Source organism: Pipistrellus hanaki (genome assembly GCF_964339955.1).
Source record: "Pipistrellus hanaki genome assembly, chromosome: 3".
Classification (NCBI taxonomy): domain Eukaryota; kingdom Metazoa; phylum Chordata; class Mammalia; order Chiroptera; family Vespertilionidae; genus Pipistrellus; species Pipistrellus hanaki.
Window position 1 is genome coordinate 182,971,385 of NC_140505.1, and position 22,620 is coordinate 182,994,004.

At 49.7% G+C, this 22,620-nt stretch overlaps 1 protein-coding gene across 1 annotated transcript in view; it reads right to left on the reverse strand.

The window, feature by feature from the left end:
• The window catches only part of MYH9 (myosin heavy chain 9), an 89,800-nt gene that overhangs the window by 56,470 nt on the left and 10,710 nt on the right, over positions 1 to 22,620 (reverse strand). The window lies entirely within an intron of this gene.

Consider the following 22,620-nt stretch of genomic DNA (forward strand, 5'->3'; position numbering starts at 1 on the left):
CTTCTGCTTTTGGAGGAAAGATGTATATTGCTGAGAAAACAAGGTAATATCAGGTTGCTGTCAGAAATTAATAGTAAGGTGTATTCCAGGATTGATAACACAAGCAACTAATCTATAAACAACTATTATGCCACATGATGAGCACTAAGAGTCTCAAAGACAGATGCAGTTACGGTCACTCTGCCATGCCTACAAAGGCAGGGAAATGACCACACAATTTAGGAGAACTTCCAACAAAAACAGGTTCGTCACTAGCCAAAAAAATGGGCAATTGGCTACAATTACACATGGTGGAAGTTTCCAGTTTTAAAAACGTTTTCTTATTTCAGAGTCAACCAAAAGAAAGTAAAACACCACTATGTTGCCAATACATTTTAATTCCATCTTGATGATAAAGCCCAAAGAAATAAGGTGAGAAGAAAAGAAGTCAGGGAGCTATTGGGGGTGGGGGGGGGGGGGGAGGAGACACCTGTAATAATCTGAACAATAAAGATTTATTTTAAAAAAATAAATGACTCCAACAAAGAAAAGAAGTCAGTGTTTCCCTTCCTGGGGCACCTGTATGCAAAAGCAACCCTCACAATTAAGGGCCAGAAGAGCGTAAGCACGTGTGTGCGTTCGCTTGTTTTGAAACTCATTTGCAAAATAAAGATGATGAAATAATAATCCCCTGCACCTGTGTGGTTTTATTGTTCATAAAATGCTTTCACATATAGTTTGCTATCTGGAAAGATCCTTGTCATAATCACCCTGTAAGGGTGGGAAGATACGTGTTATTATCCCATTTTACAGATGGGGAAACAAAAGCTCCTGGAGGCAAGGGGGTTGTGCGGAGTCACCCAGGAAGAACTCCGGACCCCTGGTCCTGTGGCCTTTGCACGGAGCAACCACAGAACTGCTTCCTATCCAAAGGCTCGGGCTCCGAGCAGCTCAGAGGACAGCTGCTCTGAGGGAACCAAAAGCAGGACTCAGAAACCTTGGTCAACAGCCAGCCACGCCACCAGAGGAACCGCCCAGAAGCCCACGGCCTGCTCACAACACAGGCAGGCTTTTCCCTGGCGAGATCAAGGTCTCCAGCCCGGACACAGGGAGCTAGGAGGACGCCAGATCCAAACCCAGAGTCACACGGGCTTTCATGCTTCCAGATTCCAAAAGGGACTTGGATAACAAGGAAGCTGGAGGGGTGGGAGGGAGAAAACAAAAGGAAAGGTCAGGGCTGCCCAGGCCTTCTTATCTGGGCTCATTAAATGGTTTCCAGATCAAGACGAAGGGGCTCCCCTGGACTCGCTCCAGGAGGGGCTGTTTTCCAGGGAATCTGTTGGTTCCCCCCACAGGAGGGAAGGCAAGTCCAGGGAGCAGAGCCTGGCAGCCTCCCCAGCTCCCCCCGCTGGTGGCTTGGCTTACATTGTCAGCACAAGCAAACCCTGGAAGCCCCTTTCTGGGACCAGGGCCGCCAGCCACCTGCAAGGACCACCCCCCAGGAGAAGGCAGGGCCCAGGGTTAGGCAGCAGCAAACAAGGCAAGAACAGAACAGCTCTAAACCACCTGGCCAGCCCTAATCCTCCCTGTGGGTCTGGGGTCTAGGCAGGTGGCAGTTTATTTCCAGCTGACCTTGCTTCCGCACTGGCCAGTCCATTCGAGCAATCGAAGGCTTCTCTCTGCCAGCACAAATATCAGCTGTCATCTGCCTGTCCGCTGTTTCTCTGACCACTGGCCAGTTGGCCTCTCCAAAGTCTCAGTCCCGGACTCCCCAAACCAGTGTCCCCATTGTGTCACTGTCCTGCTCAGAACTTGCAATGACTGCCGGGCCCAGGGTCTCACAGGCTGCTGGTTCTCAATCTTTTTGCAAACTTCAAACTCATAAAAGGTAAGACAATCTCCCATCAAGATGCAAAAAGGTAGTCACCGGAACCTTAGCCCCCCTAAATCCTAAATCTGCTGCTGGTTAAGAGTTCACTGACCCAGACCAGTGAAACCTGAGGATATACCACACCCTTTACAAGATCCCTCCAAGAGAAGTAGGGGAAAGGGGGGCATGAATGGGGGGAGGGGAGGAGGATTGGAATGGGGGGTTGTGGACAAATATGTGATACCTTAATCAGTAAAGACATTAATAATAATAAAAAAAGAAGTAGGGAAAGGGACCGTTATTAAGTACGTAGAAACTACCAACATCAAGTTCTGTTTATTCCCAACCTCACTTAACCATCAATCACCCTGGAAAGGAGCTTTTATTGCCCCCAATTTATAAATAAGGAAGCAGGCTCAGAGACAGCAAGTCGTTTGTCCTGTCTCCCAGCCCAGTCATGACGCAGGATCCTAACTGAACTTCCTGGCCCCCAGAACTTCCTGGCTCTTCCCGGCACACCTGTGCCTGGGGTCTCACAAAACAAAAAGTCAGGCTGGCGCGGAAGCCGGGCTGAAACTGTTGATAAGCTGAGTGGGACGTGGGGAATGCAGAGGTAGGCATTCCACAGCACTCAACAAATATTGACTGAGCCAGCGGGCAGGGAGGTTGAGAATGAGCCCTCCTGGGGAGGACCATGTGGCCTGTCAAAAAGCAGGCCCAGCCCTGACTGTGTGCTCGGTGGTTGGAGCATCGACCCACACACTGAAGGGTCATGGTTCAGTTCCCAGTCAGGGGCACCGTACCTGGTTGCAGGTTCAATCCCCAGCCTGGTTGGTGCTCCTGAAGGAGGCAACCAGTCGATGTGTCTCTCACAATAATGTTTCTCCCTTTCCCCTCCCCGCCTTCCCTTCAACTGGCTCTAAAAAGCAATGGGGAAAATATCCTCCAGGATTTAAAAAATAAAAAAACCTGAGCACATTAAAACTCAATATTCTCACTCCCCTGGTCTGTGAGCTGACCCAAGCAGCCCATCAGTGATGGCCAAATGACTGGCCCTCATCAAACTCCCTTTCATCCCAGCAACACCACCCCTGGTGGGGCTAACAGCAAACGACTTATCTGGAGGCCTGGCATCACAGCAGTGCCTGGGCTGGCTTCAGGCTGCAGGCCTGGGCACTCGGCCTACCCTGGACATCAGGTAGACTGCCCGGCCCTTTCATTGGTGGGTCTGTGCTGGAGGTCCATAAAGCGCAGGAGGCGGGGGAAATCCATCCAACCCACCGCCCTGGGCTGGTCGTTCGACCCGACCTTCAGCCCTCAGAAAGGGGGAAGGGGCAGTTGCAGGCCAGCACTGTCTACCTCCCATACCTATCGGAGACCTGGGGGCCAGGCCACAGCTCCTGTGACGGAGGAGACCCACTGCCTTCCCTCAGAGCGGGACCAATACCGAGGGCCGTGGTGCCAAGGCACCCACGAATGGTGGGCTTGAGGAGTGCCCACTCGCCTCCGTGCCTCTCTCTGGGCATAACTTTTCATTAAACACGGCTGGGCCCTGCTGGGCCATGCCAAGGACAGAGCTATCTGGTTTCAGCAATTCTGCTGGAATGACGCGGGGGAGCGGCAGTGCCAAGATCAATAGGCAGGCTGGCCCGGTGGGCAGGACCACAGAGGTCACGATAAACAGTGGAGTTGCAGTTAAAGCCCTCCCACCCAGCCCGGACAGGAACATCACATTCAAGGATTTGGAGGCCACAGGGCTGCCGCTGAGCTCCACAGCTGTGTATGGTAAAGAGGCGCCCAGGCCCCGGCAGCTGCTGAGTCTGTCTGCCCAGTGGGGAAGCAGGGATACAGACAGGTTACCACTCACCTCACCTCTAAGGATGCAGGCGGAGGAAGCCACCACCGTCAAGGGGTGTTAACTGGAAGGAGGGGCACTAGAGAAAGGGTACAAGGAGGCAGTCTACTCAGTGCAGCAGCCGGCATGCAGCCACTATCCGCCCCGCCCTGGGACCCTGCTACAAAGTCACTTTGAAATTAAAACAAACAAACTGAATGTAATATAAAGGTTTTTCAAAATAAAAGAAAAGCTATCTCCCTAAATTCCTGACCCTTTCCCTCCAAAATTCAGTTTTCTCTCTCTTTTTTAAAATAAATCCGTTTTCTCTCTCTTTTTTTATGTAATGGTTCCTTCTAGTCCTGGTCCACGGAAACACTTGATTTTTAACTATCTTAGGCAAAGAGTGAAGTTCACATTTGGTATTTTCCCTACTTCCTGGGACCATTTCCCCGGAGGGCCACAGCCTGCTTGTTGATCATTTTTATCAAAATGTTTCATTTTACAGGTGACGGTGCAGAGGCTCCAAGAGGTGAGTACCTGCATTCAGTCACAGAGCTGGGGGAGCCAGAACTCAAACTCTGGACTCCTAACTCCACGGCCACTTTTAACGGCTACATAATATTCCAATGTGATTTTTACCTACTAGATTTTTTCCTCTTATATAGTGGACCATGTTGAGATAAATTGCCAGAATTACTGGATCAAAATAATCTGGACATTTTTAGGGCACTGGAGCAGCAGCCACACCAGCACTTAGAAAACTGTCTGCAGGAAAGGCCTTGGTAGCTGAGATTAGGGTCCCTCAGGAAGCCCTGGGAATGGGGAGGGGTTGGGGGGCTTGGCCAGCCAGCAAGGAGTTAAGCAGAGAGAAGGCAGCTCTCTCTCTCCCACTGCGGATCAGATCAGGCTGAGGCAGGCCCTTCCAGGCCCTTCCCATGCGGCTTCCTGTGGGTGCCAGTCCAACTCCAAGAAACCCAAGCAGTTGCCTTTTTAGGCCATAATCGAGAGGACACAACCAGAGGCTAAATTAGGACGCTCAGGAAATGATGAAACTGAAAGTAAATAGGTTAACCAAAAACCTCTGCTTTCAACCCACAATGCAATTCCTCGATTATTTGCCTTCTCCCCTTCTTTGCTGCTGCCCCTCCATCCCCCACAGCAAAACATCTATTTGGACCTTTTACTCCTTCCTGTATTCCCAAAGAATCCCCTCCTCCCTCCCTCCCTCCTTCCCTCCCTCGGGTTCTCTTTTTACTTATTTGTGTGCTTGTCTGGAAAATAAACCACTAGCCCTTAAAGACAGAATTTATTCTACTAGGACAAATCGCTGGTCCAAAGACTGAGCGTTTCCATTCCTAGACAACTAGGATTATGTAAAGCCTTCCATGGGCCAATTCTGGGCTTGGAGCTTTTAAGTCAGCCCAACTCATCAAGGATACCAAGCACGGAGGGCCTGCTAATAAGCTCTGTTTTCTCACTCAAGTCTGGCAATCATTTTATAAGGTACTAGAGGCCCGGTGCACGAAATTCGTGCGCGGGGGGAGGTGGGGGTGTCCCTCAGCCCAGCCTGTACCCTCTCCAATCTGGGATCCCTCTCACAATCCAGGACTGCTGGCTCCCAACTGCTCACCTCCCAACTGCTCTCTCTTGCAGGCCTTGTCCCTCCCAACTGCCCTCCCCGGCTGGCCATCTTGTGGTGGCCATCTTGTATCCACATAGGGGCAGGATCTTTGACCACATGGGGGCAGCCATACTGTGTGTTGGAGTGATGGTCAATCTGCATATTATTCTTTTATTAGATAGGATAGAGGCCTGGTACACAGGTGGGGGCCAGCTGGTTTGCCCTGAAGGATATCCTGGATCAGGGTGGGGGCTCCCTTGGGGCATGGGGCAGAGTGAGCGAGAGGCCTGTGGTGGTTTGCAGGCCGGCCACACACCCCAGCAACCCAAGCAGAGCCCCTGATATCTGGGATATATTTACTTTCTACAATTGAAACTTTGTAGCATGGAGCGGAGCCAAGCCTTCTGCTTGCTCTGTGGCTGCCGCCATTTCTGTTTGGATTTGTTTATCTTCTATAATTAAAACTTTGTAGCCTTGAGTGGAGGCTTAGGCCTGCTAGGGCAGGCGGAAAGCTTGGCTTCTTCCGTTGCCAGAGAAACCCAAGCCTCCCTCCTGCTCTCTGTGGCTGCAGCCATGTTGGTTGGGGTTAATTTGCATACTTGTTCTAATTGGCTGGTGGGCATGGCTAGTGGGTGTGGCCTGTGGATCAGAGTGATGGTTAATTTGCATATTACTCTTTTATTAGGTAGGCTATATTGTCATAGTCATTTTACAGGTGAGGGAAATGAGGCTCAGACAGGTCCCAAAACCCAGGTTCACACTCAGACCCATTCAGTTCTGCTCAGTTTCCACTCAGGTTCCACAAAAACCCCTGGTTAAGCAAACAAGCAAAACAGACATCAATTTGCCAATTTAAAGCTGCAAACCCCATATTCTCTTTGTGCTGGTTTGTACAAGAGACTTTTCACACTTCTAAGTTGTGTGAACAAAATGTAAGAGGATAAGGGGCATGGCCTTGGGCAAGCCATTTAAGTTCTCTGAACCAAGGTTCCAGACCAGAGACCCAAGCAGCTTCAGCCCAGACCCTGGAGCCCTTTTCCAGCTTACTCAGAGGTGGATGGGAACAGCTCCTCTGATTGTTTTTCATCCACCCCCAAGAAGCACAGGTAGAATATGCCCCTTTTCTTTCTCCTTACAGCCATTGTTGTTGTGTTTTTTAATTAATTAATCTCAGAGAGGAGGGGAGAGGGAGAAAGAGGAAACATCAATGATGAGAGAGAATCATTGATCAGCTGCTTCCTGCACGCCCCCTTCTGGGGATTAAGTCTGAAACCCGGGCATGTGCCTTGACCGGAAATCAAACCATGACCTCCTGGTTCATAGGTCCATGCCAGCCATTGCTTTTGAGTTAAATAAACTATTAAGGAAGGTTCTATAAAAGCAGCTACTGAGATAATAAAGAAAATTTCAAACCCTTTAGATTAAACTTAGTCAACCAAATCATACTGATGATCTATGTGCAGAAATATTGTGACAAAGGTCTGAAGGACACCCAAGGAGTTTATAATGTACTGGATGACACATATCACTGACATGCCAATCTGGGGCTTTATTGAGAGTGGACAGGGCAAGCTCTTGGGTTTTCTGTCCTATTAACTGCTGCACCCAACAACAAGCATGGTGGGCGCCCAATGGATAGATGCCATCTGGATTAAGAAGTACCTGCTTGTGACTTTGGGCACGTGCCACCTCTCTGGCACACTGCAAATGCAGATAACATTTCATGTCGCCCTCTCTACCTCACAAGGCTGTTAATTCAACAGTGAGCACAGGTGACAATGAGATAGGACACTTGTCTTTGTGGAACAGTCACTGCAGAGGGGAGACCGTGTAAACAACCAGCTCTACACCACAGGACTCTGCGGGAAGACAGGAGCCAGCAGCTTGCAGAGGGAACAGAGAGAAAGGGGTAATTGAATGGAAAACGTGGAAGCTCCAGGGAGAGTTCTTGGAGATGACATTTAGACTGGGTTCTGGAAGAAGAATGGAATGTTGATGTGGGTGGAGGATGGTAGGAAAGGATTCAGACCAAGGGAGAAGAAGGTGCCATTTTTCATGAACCGTAAAAGAACGCAATAAGGTAAGGCAGGGTTTCTCGACCTCAGCACTGTGACCATTCAGGCCAATAAGTGTCTGTTGTGAAGGACTGTCCTGTGCAGTGTAGGGTAGTTAGCAGTACCTCTGGCCTGTACTCATTAATCAACATAACACCCCCTCCCCAGATATACCAACCGAAAGTGTCTCCAGACATTGCCGAAGGTGGTGATTCGGGAAGAGGGGCGGCAAAATCACCCCCAGTTGAGAACCACTGATGTAAAGGGTTAGTATGAGCAAATGCTAAACAGAACCCAGACCTCAGCTTTGTAAAGACTCTCCCGACAGTGAACTGCAAAAGCCTGATCTCTTTAAAATAGAGAAGTCCTCAGAGTAAAATAATTCCCAGGGCCCAAACAATGGCCATCATGGACGACACCATCACCAAGGAGTGACTGTCCCTTGTAATACACTGAATTTTAAGGGATCTGTCCAGAACCCACTACTGGACTATAAAGTAAAGACTACTAAATGCCCCATTTTTTAAAAAAGAATCAGGCAAAGGAGGCAGATGTGCCTCCCCAGGCAGGGCCTGAGTCTCCAGAACCTCTGACACAGTAGTTCAGACAGTGACTCATAAGCAAAGTTCATCAGCATTGAGAGGTCCAGGTGACTAATGGAAGGCAGACAGACAGGCAGCAGCCACACTGCGGGAGGGGGAGGGGTTGCTCCCATGCTGTATCAGCTCAGCCCACTATCCTGGGAATGCCATCAAAGGCTATTTTTTAATGGTTTTGGCAAAAAAGATACCTAAATGAGTGTTTCCCACCCAGAACTTTCTTCCCAGACCTTCAGCACTGACCAGATGGGTGTCTCCATCCTGGAGGACCCACAAGCATCATCATGCCTGAACTCCCCTCCACCCCCCTCTGCCCCAACCTGCACTCTCTTCTGGGTCTCTATCACTAAGAAAGACTGGTCACCTGGTCACCTGGTCACCCAAGACAGTCACTGTAAACATCTCCCTGGAGGATGAAAAGTGCTCTGCCAACCCCATGGCTGGTGCCCAGCTCCGGTCCAGGCCCACAGCCCCTCCTTTCTAAGCTGCACAGCTGCCTCCTCACAGCCCTTCCCCTGAGGCTTCCACGCCCTTCAAATCCATCCCCCTCGTTGCCCAAAGGATGACTAGGCAGCTCCATTTCTATTCGTGCTACTTCCTGCTTTATTGCTATCACCACCAGTTCAAAAACAGTCAATGGCTTTATATCTCCAGGACAAATCTAACCATCCTTGCACGGTGAGAAGGCCCTTTGTGACTTTGCCCATAAATCTCCAATGCTCCCAACCCTTCCTCTTCCTCTGCCCTTCTCTGCCGCTTAATCCATTCCTGTTCACATCCTCCAGGACTTGGAAGAAGCTGGTATGTCCTCTGCTCCAGGAACCCTTTCTCAAGCCTCAGTTCCAACGTTCTCTCCTCTCGAAGGCCCTTGCTGTTTGCTGCAAAAACACTGCCCTCCTTTTTGTGTCCCTCCACTCTGCGCCCCACACTCATTCTTTGCAGTTTTATCTGAGGACAGGAGCGGTCTCGTTCATTTTTATTTCAGATGTCTAGCACAATGCCTGACCCAGAGCAGGGCTCGGTTTGTTTAAGTTTCCTGAATGAATGCCTGAGGAACAAGGCAAAAATGAGGAAGGAGTGGTGGGGGAGGTTTGTTAGAAGCGGGAAAATCCCTGTATACAGGCCAGAGAGTTTGGAGAGCTCAGCCAAGGTAAAGGCACACACAGGTCACAGCCACCTACCGTTACAAGCCATTTATGGACTAATTTTTTTAATGGACTAATTTTTTTATATCGTCAAAACAAGAAGGGGGGGAAAGCGTTAGAGCTTTCAATCCACAAAGAGATACAAGAGTAAAAATTATTTCTTGGTCCCCAAGAAACTTTTCATAAGGTTGAATAAACCATCTCAGTTTTCTGGAAATTTCTAGTGGCCCCTGACTGACCAATGTGGAGACTCCTACCATCTACCACCAGACGCACCCACAGAGGACCTCAGCTGGCACAGGCTAGCGGGCAGGCGTCTGTCCTCGCTGGGACCCACGGGAAGGCCTCAGGCCACCCTCCTGCTGCTTTTGGAGAAATACTGAGCAAGTGCTGCAGGCATCAATCTTTGGTGCCAACTCCAAAGAGAGTGACAGAACTTGGAAAAACCACTACCATGTGGAGCAGCAATTCTTCAAATCCCAAACAGGTATTTATAATGCACAGTAAGAGAATGCGATGGGATTGAGTTTGGAGTCAGGCATACGTGGGTCTGAATCTCCTGCTCGCAATTCCTATGATCTCAGAGCTGTTAATACCTCAAGAATCTCCTCGCTCTAGAATAAGAAAAAAATGCCTACCACCAAAGGGGTTGTAATTAAAGTTCCCAGCAAAGAATCCAACACTTAATAAAAGGAACTCCCCTCCCAACTCCAGTCTCTTGTCCTCCTGACCTAATTAGCCTTAATCCTTCCTAGAAGGACACCAAGGGGGCCTATGAAAAGTTTCTACAAGTTTGGTGACTCTCCAGGTGCCATCAGACTGGAGAACTGCGTGGCCCAGTGCGGTGACTCCCAAACACAGGGATTCTGCAGGAGGAAAGAGAGTTTCATGGCCCAGGAAGGTTGAGCCCCCTGACACCCACGGCCTCCCCCAGTGTCACATGCACACAGCGGTTCTGAGAAGCCTGCAGCAAGGAAGCCCGCTGCCCTCTGTCCGTCAGGCGGAGGGCCCAGGAACATCTGCAGGAAGCTTTCTCGATGCCCTGAGAAACGCAGGTCTGGTGGGATGTGCGTGAGGCCAGCGGCAGAAGAGCTGGATTTGAGTGTGGTGTGGTCCTGCCCAGCTGTGCAGCCCTGCACGCACTCAGATGCTGCTATCAGGCTCCCACAAGGAAAGAGACACACAGGAGCCTCCTGTATAAGCAGCAGGGCTATTAAACAGTTATCTACAGGGAGGGGTCAGCCACTCTGCACCCAGGGCCAGCGGTACAGCAGTTCCCCTTAAGGTGCTCATCCTCCCAAGCTAAGAAGGGGGGAGGACTGGGAGGGCTGCTGAGGGCCCCCTCCCTTCCGACCTCAGGAATGTTGTTTGCTTACAGAAGAAGCTGGGACTTGTTTCCCTTAGCAGTATTCCAACCAGCCTGTGCTGATGCTTCGCAGATAAGAAAACCAGACCAGAGATGGGGCAGAGAGGAATTTAGCACCAGAACCCCCAACTCATCCCCTTTGCCCTCCCCTCCTCCGAGGCCCAGGGGGAGACTTCCCAGAACTCCTTGAGAATCCCAGGGAACATGAGAAATGCTCGTGTTTGCCTGAGGGAAGAAGGCACGGAAGAAGGCGAAGCCTGCGGTCATCTGACTGCCCTGCACCCAACGAACCCAGAGCATCAAAAATGACACCAGAGTTTTGCCAAAACCGGTTTGGCTCAGTGGATAGAGCATCGGTCTGTGGACTGAAAGGTTCCAGGTTCGATTCCAGTCAAGGGCATGTACATTGGTTGCGGGCACATTCCCAGAAGGGGGTGTGCAAGAGGCAGCTGGTTGATGATTCTCTCTCATGGATGTTTCTAGCTCTCTATCCCTCTCCCTTCCTCTCTGTAAAAAAAAATCAATAAAATATATATATTTTTTAAATTTTGAAAAATGACACCAGAGTTTTGTGCATAGATTTCCCTCCCCCATATGTGTAAGGAATGGGGGGTTGGGTGGCGGTGGAAGGAGGGGAGGATAGTTAAAGATGAAGCTGGAGGGGATAGAGGCAGCAGCTAACCCGGGATCTTATCAGGAGGAATGTAGATTTTATTCTAGGGATAAGGTGAGGCCACCTCAGGAGGTGGGAAGTAATGAGGGTGACATCATTGGATTTGTATTTTAAAAAGATCACCCTCCCTGACCTCAATTTAAGGGGGCAAGGCCAACAGTGGGAAAGTAGCATGGATTAGCAGGGATGGGCTTTTTTATCTAAGACAGGAGGAATGAGTTCTGTGAGGAGGCTAGGGGAAAGGTAATTAAACACCACAAGAGGGGCAAACGCTGCACAGATTTCATGGTCTGAGCTGCTACTCCAAACAGCCTGGCTCAGGTCAGGAACACTCCTGCCATTGATCTCACGTATCAGGTGTCACGCAGACCAAAGTGCCCAGCGGACTCTCCTCCACTAAGATACCTCCGTTCTAAGGGCCACAGACACATGGCTTTGGGCACAGAAACTATTTCTTCATAAACGAATCACGTGACCAATCAATCAAGGCACAAAGCAATGAGAGCTTGAAGGCAGCTCCATTCAGAATGACAGCCCGTGGCCTTCAAAACCCAACCAACTTTCCAACTTACCTCTCTCTACAGCGCAATCTGCCTCCTCCCAGAGCCACTGCTTCTCTGCCTGTCCCACCGTCGTCCCTAGAACTCTTTGAAGGCAGGGACTGTCCCCTGCTCCCTACTCAGGTACTGACTGAGCCGGGGGTACTGCATAGAGAGGGTCCTCAATCAGCACTTGGGGAAGTGAATGAGCTGCTCCCAGTGCTGGGTTTACACTCACATTGTGTCATCTGGGAACCTAGCTGTCCAAGAGTTCACCATTCCAAAGCCAACCCCTCCTCACCCCTCAAAGAGAGAGGGAGAGAGGGAGAGAGGGACAAAGGGAGAGAGAGAGGAAGAGAGGGATAGAGGGAGAGAGGCGGGCTGGTACATGAGCAGCTCTCACTAAATGGGAAGAGGCCGGGCCACCGGCTGGATCTGTGGATCTGCAGGAAAGTCCTCTGCACTGGGCCTTGACCTTACTTGTAAAGTAGCCCATATCTGAACAGTGAGGTCATACCTGAGGCCTCGCCTACCTGGGTATGACCTTGCACTCAGCAGTCCAGGAGACACCGCAAAGAGAAGCAAGTAATTCTAGGGAAGATATCCCCTCCTGACCAGCGCAGGTTCTGCCCTCAGACTGGCCCCCGGTGTGACAAGGCTGACGACTGGCTGGCCGCCTGCCCCTCAGGAATGAATGTTCCCTGAACACACGGAGCCTGCTGTCCGGCAGATAGCATCTCCCGAGCTTGCTCCAGCTCCCCTCCCGCGCACGGGGCAATGTGAGCCATTCAGGTTCTGCAGCAAAGTAATTCCTTCCCTCTGGTCCTGCACGGGTTTCCTTTCCTCAAGCAAATGAGCGGCTTGCTGAAACCCACGCAAAAAAATAACCTCACTGCAAAGATTTAACTATACGGTCGCTGTCTCGTGGAAAAGCGCTGGCTTCCTGCATCCACATCAGGAGGCTGAGAAACCCGAGGCAACATGAGGAACAGGAGACAGTTTCTGAAAACTCCCCAGCCCAGAAGCCACCAGGCCTTCAGCAGCGTGCTCTTCTAAGTGATGTGTAAGTAACACTGAAATAACAGAGAACCGTGTAGCCGCTTGCACCAATAGCCACCCTAACTCTGATCGGGCGGGGCTGAGAGCGCTAAGGCCACAATGTGTCCCAGTCACCGCTGGATCCTCCCTGTCCAACGTGCAGGTACCGAAGCAATAGTCTCCCAAAGAGTCCGAACTCTACAGACTCTCTGACCCCATTCTTAAAGCCCCATAATCCCACATGTTGTTTTCCAAACATAAGTGACTCTCATGTGACTCATTCTCACCTTATCAGGCAGAGCAGCAAAGGGTCCAGGACCATATCGCTGTCCTGTTCTCCTCACCTTCCCTCCTTCCAGCTACATCTGATGTCCACTGATCTTTGTTTTGTTTCTGAGAGACATGCGACGGGCCAAGGGTCAAAAACAATCTTCCTAAATTGATGGAGCGAGTCATTCAAGTCACTCCACTAATAGGAGAGAGACCTTCCACCTGGCGATAAGCTTATTGGTGACCTTTACAGACAGCATCTTAGAAAGAACCAGACTCGGGAGGCAGCCTGGCTGACAGTGGAATTCCAGGCGCAGGCTCATCGCTGAACTAACAGAACAAACTTCCCCGGGGTGGCATGGCCCCAGGCCTCGGTTTCTCCATTTGCAAAATGGAGGTGCTGTGCTGGCAGCCACCCCCGAGGACAGCTGTGAGTTGCACAGTACAGAGTGCCAGCCCCGTCTCTGCCATGTGGTCAGAACATTGCTCCACTCACAGGACCATTGTGAGGACCAGAATGAGCTATCGGAGGAGTGGTACTTGGTGGCGCCCCGGGCGGCCAGCTCCCCTCCCCCCCAATCTTTGCCTCTTCTCTCAAGAAGTCTGTGTCGCCACTAAGCTCATAATGAGTCAGTCACAGGCGCTGCCCTCACACAGCCCACTTCAGGGGTTTGCAGTCACATCCTGCCTAGCCTAACTCAACATGATTTATTCCACCCCAGGAATGCAGCTCATTTCCCAGAATTTTGTAAAGAGCTTTAAAGACTGTGATTTGCAAGGGGCTCCATGTACAGGCTCAGCTGGAGTGGTGGGAGGAGACCCAGCAGCTCAGACCAGTGGGCGGGACCCACTCAAAGTTGGGGCTGAAAGAAACCCTCCCCAGAGCATCTCATCCTGGGGGTACCAACATTTTCTTTTTTATCTCAAGCCTCCAGTAAAAAAAAAAAAAATGAAAATTAAAAAGTAAGAACTTTTTATCACAATTATACAAAGCATGTCAAACAAAATAAGATCTACGAACACATCCTATGCACGCTGCTATTTTCCATTTGAATCGATTTTATTCCATTTCTAAAAATGCTGGTTGCCACCCACTAAATGTCACGATCCACCCATGAGGCTGGGTAGATGAGGCTCAGACTGGTCCAGCGACTCCCCCGAGATCACACAGGGAATTAGCCCAAGCACAAGCTCAAGTCCAAAGCCAAAGTGAGGCTCTGGGGTGAACATGTTCCCCTCCCATTGCACCCATCATTTGATCAGGACCACCTCAAAGAAGCCATGGCAGGTATCCTTACCGCACCCCTTCCGCAGCTCCCCACCCTCCCCCTTAAAAAAGAGAGACTCAGAGGCTGGGGGGTGGGAGGAATGTGTGAAACCACCTGCCCGGATATGGCTGAGGAAATATCCTTTGAGCACCTGGAGTGCAGGTGGGTGATCACAAGGAGACAGAAAGAGCCCCAGTTCCTCAGCATCCAGAATAACAACAGGTCAACTCTCCAGTCAAAACATCACCACTCAAAGCGCCAGGCCCAGGCCCGTGCCGAAGAGACACCAGAAGTGCTATATTCAAGTTTAATACAAGAAAGATCAGATGGTGGGTGCTGGGTGAGGCGTCAGGATTAAGCAAAGAAACAAAAAGACTCGTGGATGCAGACAACACTATGGTGATTGCCAGAGAGAAGAGGGTGGGGAAGGTAGAAGAGGGGAAAGAGGGGGGGAAATGCTGATGGAAGGAGACTTGACTTGGGTTGGTAAACACAATGCAATACACAGAAGATGTGTTGTATTGGGTCGGCAGCTAAGTAATTGCGGGTTTCACACATATATGGCTTCAGTTGAATTTTTAGTTTGCAGACGTAGTACAAATGTAAAACACATTTTGTTATTTGATAGTTGGCTATTCAGCTGTTAATCAGTAAAAAAAGTTTTTTGATCTGTTTTGTAGTTCTCGTTTGGCGTTCGTTGAAAAATGGAAAATCAAAAGGAACATTTTCGTCATATTTTGCTTTTTTATTTCCGCAAAGGGAAAACGCATCGCAAGCTCATAAAAAGTTATGTGCTGTTTATGTGACGAAGCCTTAAAAGAACGGCAGTGTCAAAATTGGTTTGCCAAATTTCGTTCTGGTGATTTTTCACTCAAAGATGAAAAACGCTCTGGTCGTCCAGTTGAAGTTGATGACGCCCTAATCAAAGCAATAATCAATTCGGACTGTCACAGTACAACACGTGAGATTGCAGAGAAGCTTCATGTATCACATACATGCATTGAAAATCACTTAAAACAACTTAGCTATGTTCAAAAACTCGATACATGGGTTCCTCACGAACTGAAAGAATCACAGTTAACGCAACGCATTAGCAGCTGCAATTTGCTAAAGAAACGTAATGAAAATGATCCATTTTTAAAACGACTGATAACTGGCGATGGAAAATGGGTTGTTTACAACAATATCAAGCGGAAAAGATCGTGGAGCAGGCCAGGTGAACCAACTCAAACAACATCAAAAGCTGATATTCATCAAAAGAAGGTTTTGTTATCAGTTTGGTGGGATTACAAAGGAATTGTCTACTTTGAACTCTTACCACCCAACCGAACGATCAATTCTGATGTCTACATTGAACAACTAACGAAATTAAACAATGCAGTTGAAGAAAAGCGGCCCGAATTGATAAATCGAAAAGGTGTTGTATTCCATCATGACAATGCAAGGCCACACACATCTTTGGTCACTCGGCAAAAATTAACGGAGCTTGGTTGGGATGTTTTGCCACATCCACCATATAGTCCTGACCTTGCACCATCTGATTACTTTTTGTTTCGATCTTTACAAAACTCCTTGAATGGTAAAAATTTCAATAATGATGATGATGTCAAATCGTACCTGATTCAGTTTTTTGCTAATAAAAACCAGAAGTTTTTTGAACGTGGGATTATGATGCTGCCTGAAAGATGGCAAAAGGTCATTGATCAAAATGGGCAATACATTACAGAATAAAGTTATTAAGTTCCATGAAAAAATTCTCTTTGATTTTCTTTAAAAAATACGCAATTACTTAGTTGCCGACCCAATAGAACTGTATACCTGAAACCTATCATTTTATTAGCCAATGTCACCCCAATAAACTCAATTTAAAAAAAGATCAGGTGGGACCTAGCAGGTTTGGCTCAGTGGATAAAACATCAGCCTGTGGACTGAAAGGTGCCAGGTTCAATTCCAGTCAAGGGCACATGCCAGGATTGCAGACTCGATTCCCCAGTGTGGGGCAGACAGGAGGCAGCTGATAATGACTCTCTCTCTCAGCATTGATGTTTCCATCTCTCTCCCTCTCCCTTCCTCTTTGAAATCAATAAAAATATAATTAAAATAGCCAGGACCGGTTTGGCTCAGTGGATAGAGCATAGGCCTGTGGACTGAAGGGTCCCGGGTTCGATTCCGGGCAGGGGCATGTACCTTGGTTGAGGGCACATCCCCAGAGGGGGGTGTGCAAGAGGCAGCTGATCGATGATTCTCTCTCATCAATGTTTCTAACTCTCTATCCCTCTCTCTTCCTCTCTGTGAAAAATCAATAAAATATATTATATATATATATATATATATATATATATATATATATATATATATATATATATATTTAAAATAAAATAAAGATCAGGTGGGAGAAGTAGGCCACTGTACAGAGATTGTAGAAGGTGCTCCCACATTTTTATCTGCCTGGGCAGCATAAGCTACCTGTAATGAACAAATCCTCATGCTGATAATAGCTGATCTGTTTACTCTCTCTCTCTCTCTCTCTCTCTCTCTCTCTCTCTCTCTCTCAACAGGAAACCCAAAGTTCCCATCTCTCTGGATCAGTGATTCTGAACGCTTTCAGCCACCAAGGACTCCTTTGAGGGCTGTGACCCCTTGGCATACCATCTTTGGGGGCTCACAGAGACCTTCAAGTTCAGCCTGAGGACCTTTAGGAGCCCCTGTTTATGAGCTCAAAGGCAAAGGGGCACTGGAGTGTCCTCTCCACCAAGGCAACATGAACAAACACGAGAGGATCCTCTTCCTTCCTTTCCTCCAGAGGGTTAAGCAGAATCTCACAAAGGAGGTCTGAGAGCAGAGCTGCCGTCCGGACAACCAGCAGTGACTGCGTGGGAAGCGGAGGTCACTTCCCCAGGGCCGCTCTGGATCACCCTGGACTGCGGGAACAAAACATCCCAAACTGAACAGCAAGCCATCTCTCCTTCCTGGGGCCTTTTCTCCCGGTGCCAGGCCTGGGCATACAGGCTGCAGCCAGGGCAAAGCCACCTGGGGAGAATGACCCCAATAGGAGCCATTGAGTGACAATAAAACCCACTTATTTCACACCACATACAAAAATTACATTGCAGTTCCCTGGAGCAGGCTGTGGTAGCACGCTGGAGGCCAGCCGACCCCTCTGCCCTTGAGCAGGTGGGTAGCCTGGCCACAGGGATGACCTCACACATCCTTTACCAGGAACCTGACCACCCACCAAGAACCACTTCTTTGCCAGAACCATAGCCTGGTTCCAAAGGGGCCAAGGCTGAAGCTGCAGGTGAGAAGAGGGAGAGCAGCAGCCCCTGCCCCAGGGAGCTACCGGATTCGGGCAACACCATGCTGTCCTGGGCAGAACCCTCTCCCACTGCCCAGAATGTGCACACACACGGACATGTGCACATGGACGTGTCCACACAGGCACACACCTCAGAGGATGCGAGAGATCATGCAGACGTGGATGTGAGTGCTATGGTCTCCACTCGGAGGGAATCTGGGTGTGTTATTTAAACGTCCTGAGCCTCTCTCTCTTCATCTGGAAAACGGGAATCGCCAAGCCCACGTCGCAGGACCATGCTGACAACCGCTAGTACTACTTCTGAGTGCTTTTCACCCGAGATCGCCCTAACCCACACAGCAGCCCTGTGATGTACGTAGTTCTACTAATATCCTGTTTTGCGGATGAAGTTTAAGCGCAGAATGTGTAAGTGACTTACTGGCTGTTGGAGTCTGTACCTGAGGTCTCTTCAGGCTCCAGAGTCTGTGTGCCAGTGCACATGGCCCACAGCCTCGGAGCACATGCAGGGAAGCTGCAAACAGTGCATCCAGCAAGGACCAGCCAGGACCGGTCAGGACACGTGCAGGGGGCAACCAATCGATGTGTTTCTCTCACATCAATATTTCTCTCTGACTTTCCCTCTCTCTGAAAATCAATGGAAAAATATCCTCGGTGATGATTTTTTTAAAAAAAGTGTTGGGGTGGGGAATGTTTATCTTCCCGACCTCTCCCCACTATTCCCTGTGGATCCCACTGAGGAGCCAGGAATTTTTTTTTTTAATTTTTAAAAATGATTTTTAGAGAGAAACATTGATGTTATTCTGTGACTTATGCCCTCAATGGTTGATTCTTGTAGGTGCCCTGACCAGGTATCAAACTGGCAACCTGGGCACATCGAAACAATGCTCTAACCGACTGAGCTACCTGGCCTGGGTGATCAGGAACTTAATGAGCCCCTAGTCCTCAGTGACTCCTGACCACAACGAACATGGAATGTCCCAGATCCAGGAACTACAAAGGCTGCCTGGTAAGGCCCAGAATGCTTTGAATCCTGCCCAGAGCCTGGTCTTTGCTCAGGTCCAGGAGGATCACATTCTTCAGATTTTTGTCTGAAAGCCAGAAGGGGGAGGGGAAGAGAGAGAGGGGAGTCCACTATTTCAACCTAAGGATAATTAAAGCAGGGACTTGTTTACTTATAGGAAAAGAAAGCCTCTCTTTAGTACGCCTGCCAGGGTGTGCCTTGCTATGAAGGTCTGCACACAAGGGGATTTACAGCCTGGAAGTGCCCCTGGCCCCGTGTCCTCACTCTGAGAACACAGCAAATTCAGCCTCAGCCTCCAAGGACACTGTCCATTCTTTCCTCTGACATGAGGTTTATATACATATATATTTTTTATTATTGATTTTTCAGAGAGGAAGGAAGAGGATAGTTAGAAACATCGATGAGGGAGAGACATCGATCAGCTGCCTCCTGCACACCCCCTACTGGGGATGTGCCCGCAACCAAGGTACATGCCCTTGACCGGAATTGAACCAGGGACCCTTCAGTCCGCAGGCCGACGCTCTATCCACTGAGCCAAACCGGCTTTGGCTGACATGAGGTTTAACATGCTGGCTGGAAAATGCAGAGCTCAGGGAGGTTTGGAGGAAGGAGTAGAAACGATTGGAGGTGAAAAGCCAGGGTGCGGGGGGAGCCCTGCGAATTCCAGCGCTCAGCATTGAGTAATTAATCCCAGAGGAGGCATTTTTCGTGAGCACTTGCAGCGACCCGGCCACCTCCTCCTCGCGCTGGCAAATGCAGGAATCAGCTGGTGGGCGGCAGGCTGGCTCTGGGCAGGAGGCAGGCTGAGAACAGCGTGCTGGTGGGCTAGGAAGCTGAGGGGGAAGCTCCAGTCCGCTGCGGGGACCAGGCTGACAGATTTCACACACCAGGCCGCCCACACCCACCTGCCAAACACTGGCTTGTGTGGGATGGAACAGGGAGGGCTGTTTTACACCTGACATCAGAAGCCAGTGAGGCGCTGGGTCGTAACAGCCACTGCTTCGATGTTGTGCACAAGAGCATGCAGTCCGCAGCCTTTATCCACAGGATGGGGTAAGTGGGATGAGAGACACGTATGGGAAATAACCGGCCTGAAAAGCTGAGGACCGAGGAGAGGGTCTGAGATCTCTCACTTGCTACCCAGGGCTAAGGCATTTAGGTTCTCTGAGCCTCAGTTTTTCCCAGCTATAAAATGGGAACATTAATACCGCCTTTCTCATGGGACTGGGAGACTTTCATTTGACTTCAAGCTCCATAGTGATAGAAATAGATTTAACAGTTTAAAAAAAAACCAAAAAAAAAACACACGGATATATTTATAGATAGCCTGGCACTATGCTGGACAAGTTATGTACAAATAAAACATGTAAACAATAAAGCTAAACTTTATTTTCATATTTTCCTCATTCCACAGACAAAGAAAACAGGCACGGAAAGGATGCCTGGCTTAACCAACATCAGAGCTGGCAAATGGGCGAATCGGGATTAGGTCAGAGGGTCTGACTCCAGAGCCCTGCCTATGTACATAAGTACCAGACATACTCATCATGGCGGCTAAGGCTCAGGACCCAAAGGAATACAGCCTTGTGTCTAAAGTCACACCGGGCTCAGGGACAGCGCTGATGCTGAACCAGGATCTGTTTGACCCACACCCAGGTATGAATATATTCACCCATTTCTCAAGCGTACAGTAAGTGCCCACCTCAGGCCGGGCATGCACAAGGGTCCGAGGAGCCACACCTCTAATGAGAGAAGTGAGAGTGGCACGGGGAGGGTAAGACCTCGTCTCCTGAACGGGGAGCTCTTTCTCTGGCAGCCATCCCACACTGTGGCCTGCAACTGGTATTTTATGTTTATAGTCCTGCACCAGTTTCCTCCAAGTGTCACTCCTTGCTCATGTAAAAACAGTGTTTGTGGCTCCTCAGAGGAGAGAGCCACCCCCAAGAACACGTGGTCCAAAGAACTGGGTGGGGATGCCATCACCCCTGTGAGAGAGCCCTCTGGGAGCTGGGAACGAGGGGGGGGGGGGGGGACCCCGGCAATCCCGGTCCTTTCTGTGGGCCCAGTTACTAAGCACCCTGATCGGAAGTGGAACTGGGGAGCAGACAGAAAGAAAGGGACAGAAGGAGACTGACATTTATTGGGTTTTATTAACCATATTTTACAGGTGAGCAAACTGGGACTCAAAGCAGTTAAATAAATGAGTCAAGTCCTAGAGGGCTCATCCCTCACACCTCAGGAACCAAAGAAAATGTTCTTGAATTAGAGAGGCCTTCACTGACACGCCCCCTTACTCTCTTCTCCCCTGTTGTGGGGTAAATTGTGTCCCTCTCCCCTCAAAAAAATTCTTAGGTTGATGCCTTAAACTCCCCCCTCCCCACTAGGATCTCAGAATGTGACTGTATTTGGAAGACAGGGTTTTTAAAAAGAGGCAATTAAGTCAAAATGAACCGTTAGGGTGGGCCCTAATCCAATCGCCTACTGTCCTTATAAGAGGAAATCTGAACACTTGCGAGACAGCTCGGATGCTCCTGCACAGAGGGAAGACCATGTGAAGAGGCAGCAAGAGTGTAGCCATCTGCAAGCCAAGGAGGAAGGCCTCAGAGGAAACCAGCCCTGCCAGCACCATGGGCTTGGACGTCTAGCCTCCAGACTGTGAGAATGAGTGTCTGCTGCTTACGTCATCCCGTCTGGGGTACTTTGTGCTATGCCCTCACCTGTTCTCGTCAGCGCCTACCTCCACCCTGACCTGTCATGGTGAGTGTGCTTACCTGGCAGACAGAATGTGAACTACAGAGAGTCTGGTGGTTTTAATCAGTCGCCTATCCCCAGCATTTGAGGCATATTTAGTCGACTACTAAACCAAGTGAAAATGGGACTCAAACCCAGCTGCTGCTTCTCAAGTCACCCACTCCCTTCCCACCCCCGCGGCCTCCTTCTGCTTTCTCTAATTCTCTGTTCCTTGCACCCACCTCTCCTCCTCCAATATTACACTGGTCAATAATTAAAAACAGTATAAACTGAAAGACAATCTCTAGCCTGTAATCAGCGCCAAGTAATAGTGTAAACAAGGTGACAGGAAATAAAGAAAGAAGATACACAAAGGACCTCGCCTCTACCACCAGGGAACATCTACCAAGTGCCGAAAGCCCTAGCTTAGGTTGGTCTCACTGCTAACTCTAAGTCAATGCGTAAAAATAAAGTCGGGTGAAGGTGCAGGGTTTGTCTGGGGTTTTGAGTGTGTGCGGAGGGGGCATTGAGGAACAGAGCTCTCCTAGTCAAACCTCAAACCCGAGCGGCCTGGTCCTGAGCCAAATCCCCTCTGCAGTCTGAAAAGGGAACTCAGAGTTGACAAACCTGAAGCACAAACAAGGCTGTGGGAAGTGTCCCAGTGCCCGTGTCTGGGGCCACACCGGCCCTCTGGTTCCCTGGGTGGGTGAGTGGGTGGGTGGGTGACAATAAACCTGTGGCTCCCTTCACGACAAGTGACTTCGCTCCTGCTCTCCAGGAACACAGTGGAGTGCTGGCAGGCTCCCTGGAGTCAGAGCTGGGGCCAGGGAAACAGGGACAATGGGGACTGGCAAAATGAAAGGATACGGGCAAGAAAACCATCAGTCTGGAAGGAAAGAAAATTCCAGAGCGAAGACATTGCATTCCAGTGTCTAGACCCTGACCACCCATCCTCTCTCCCCTCATGCTCTGCCCAGCAGACCGGAGTAACTCCCTTACATTGTTAACATCTATGTATCTGTTCAAAAGCAGCCACTGGGATTCTGCAACTTCCTCTTTGCAACAAAACTAAACTGTTGCAACTTGTTGCTACAATCCAGGGGGTAGGAGCCCACAGCACAGCCTAAGTGGCCTTCCAGTAGCTTCCGGACATTTTGGACACCACCCCACCCCACCTCACCCCTGCTGCCCCCCCCCCCTCAGGTGCCTCTTGCGCATGGGCACTGAGGGGTCCCTCTCAGTAGGGCCAGGGGCCCTGGGAGCCTCTGCCCCCTTACTTCCTCCCAGCACCTTT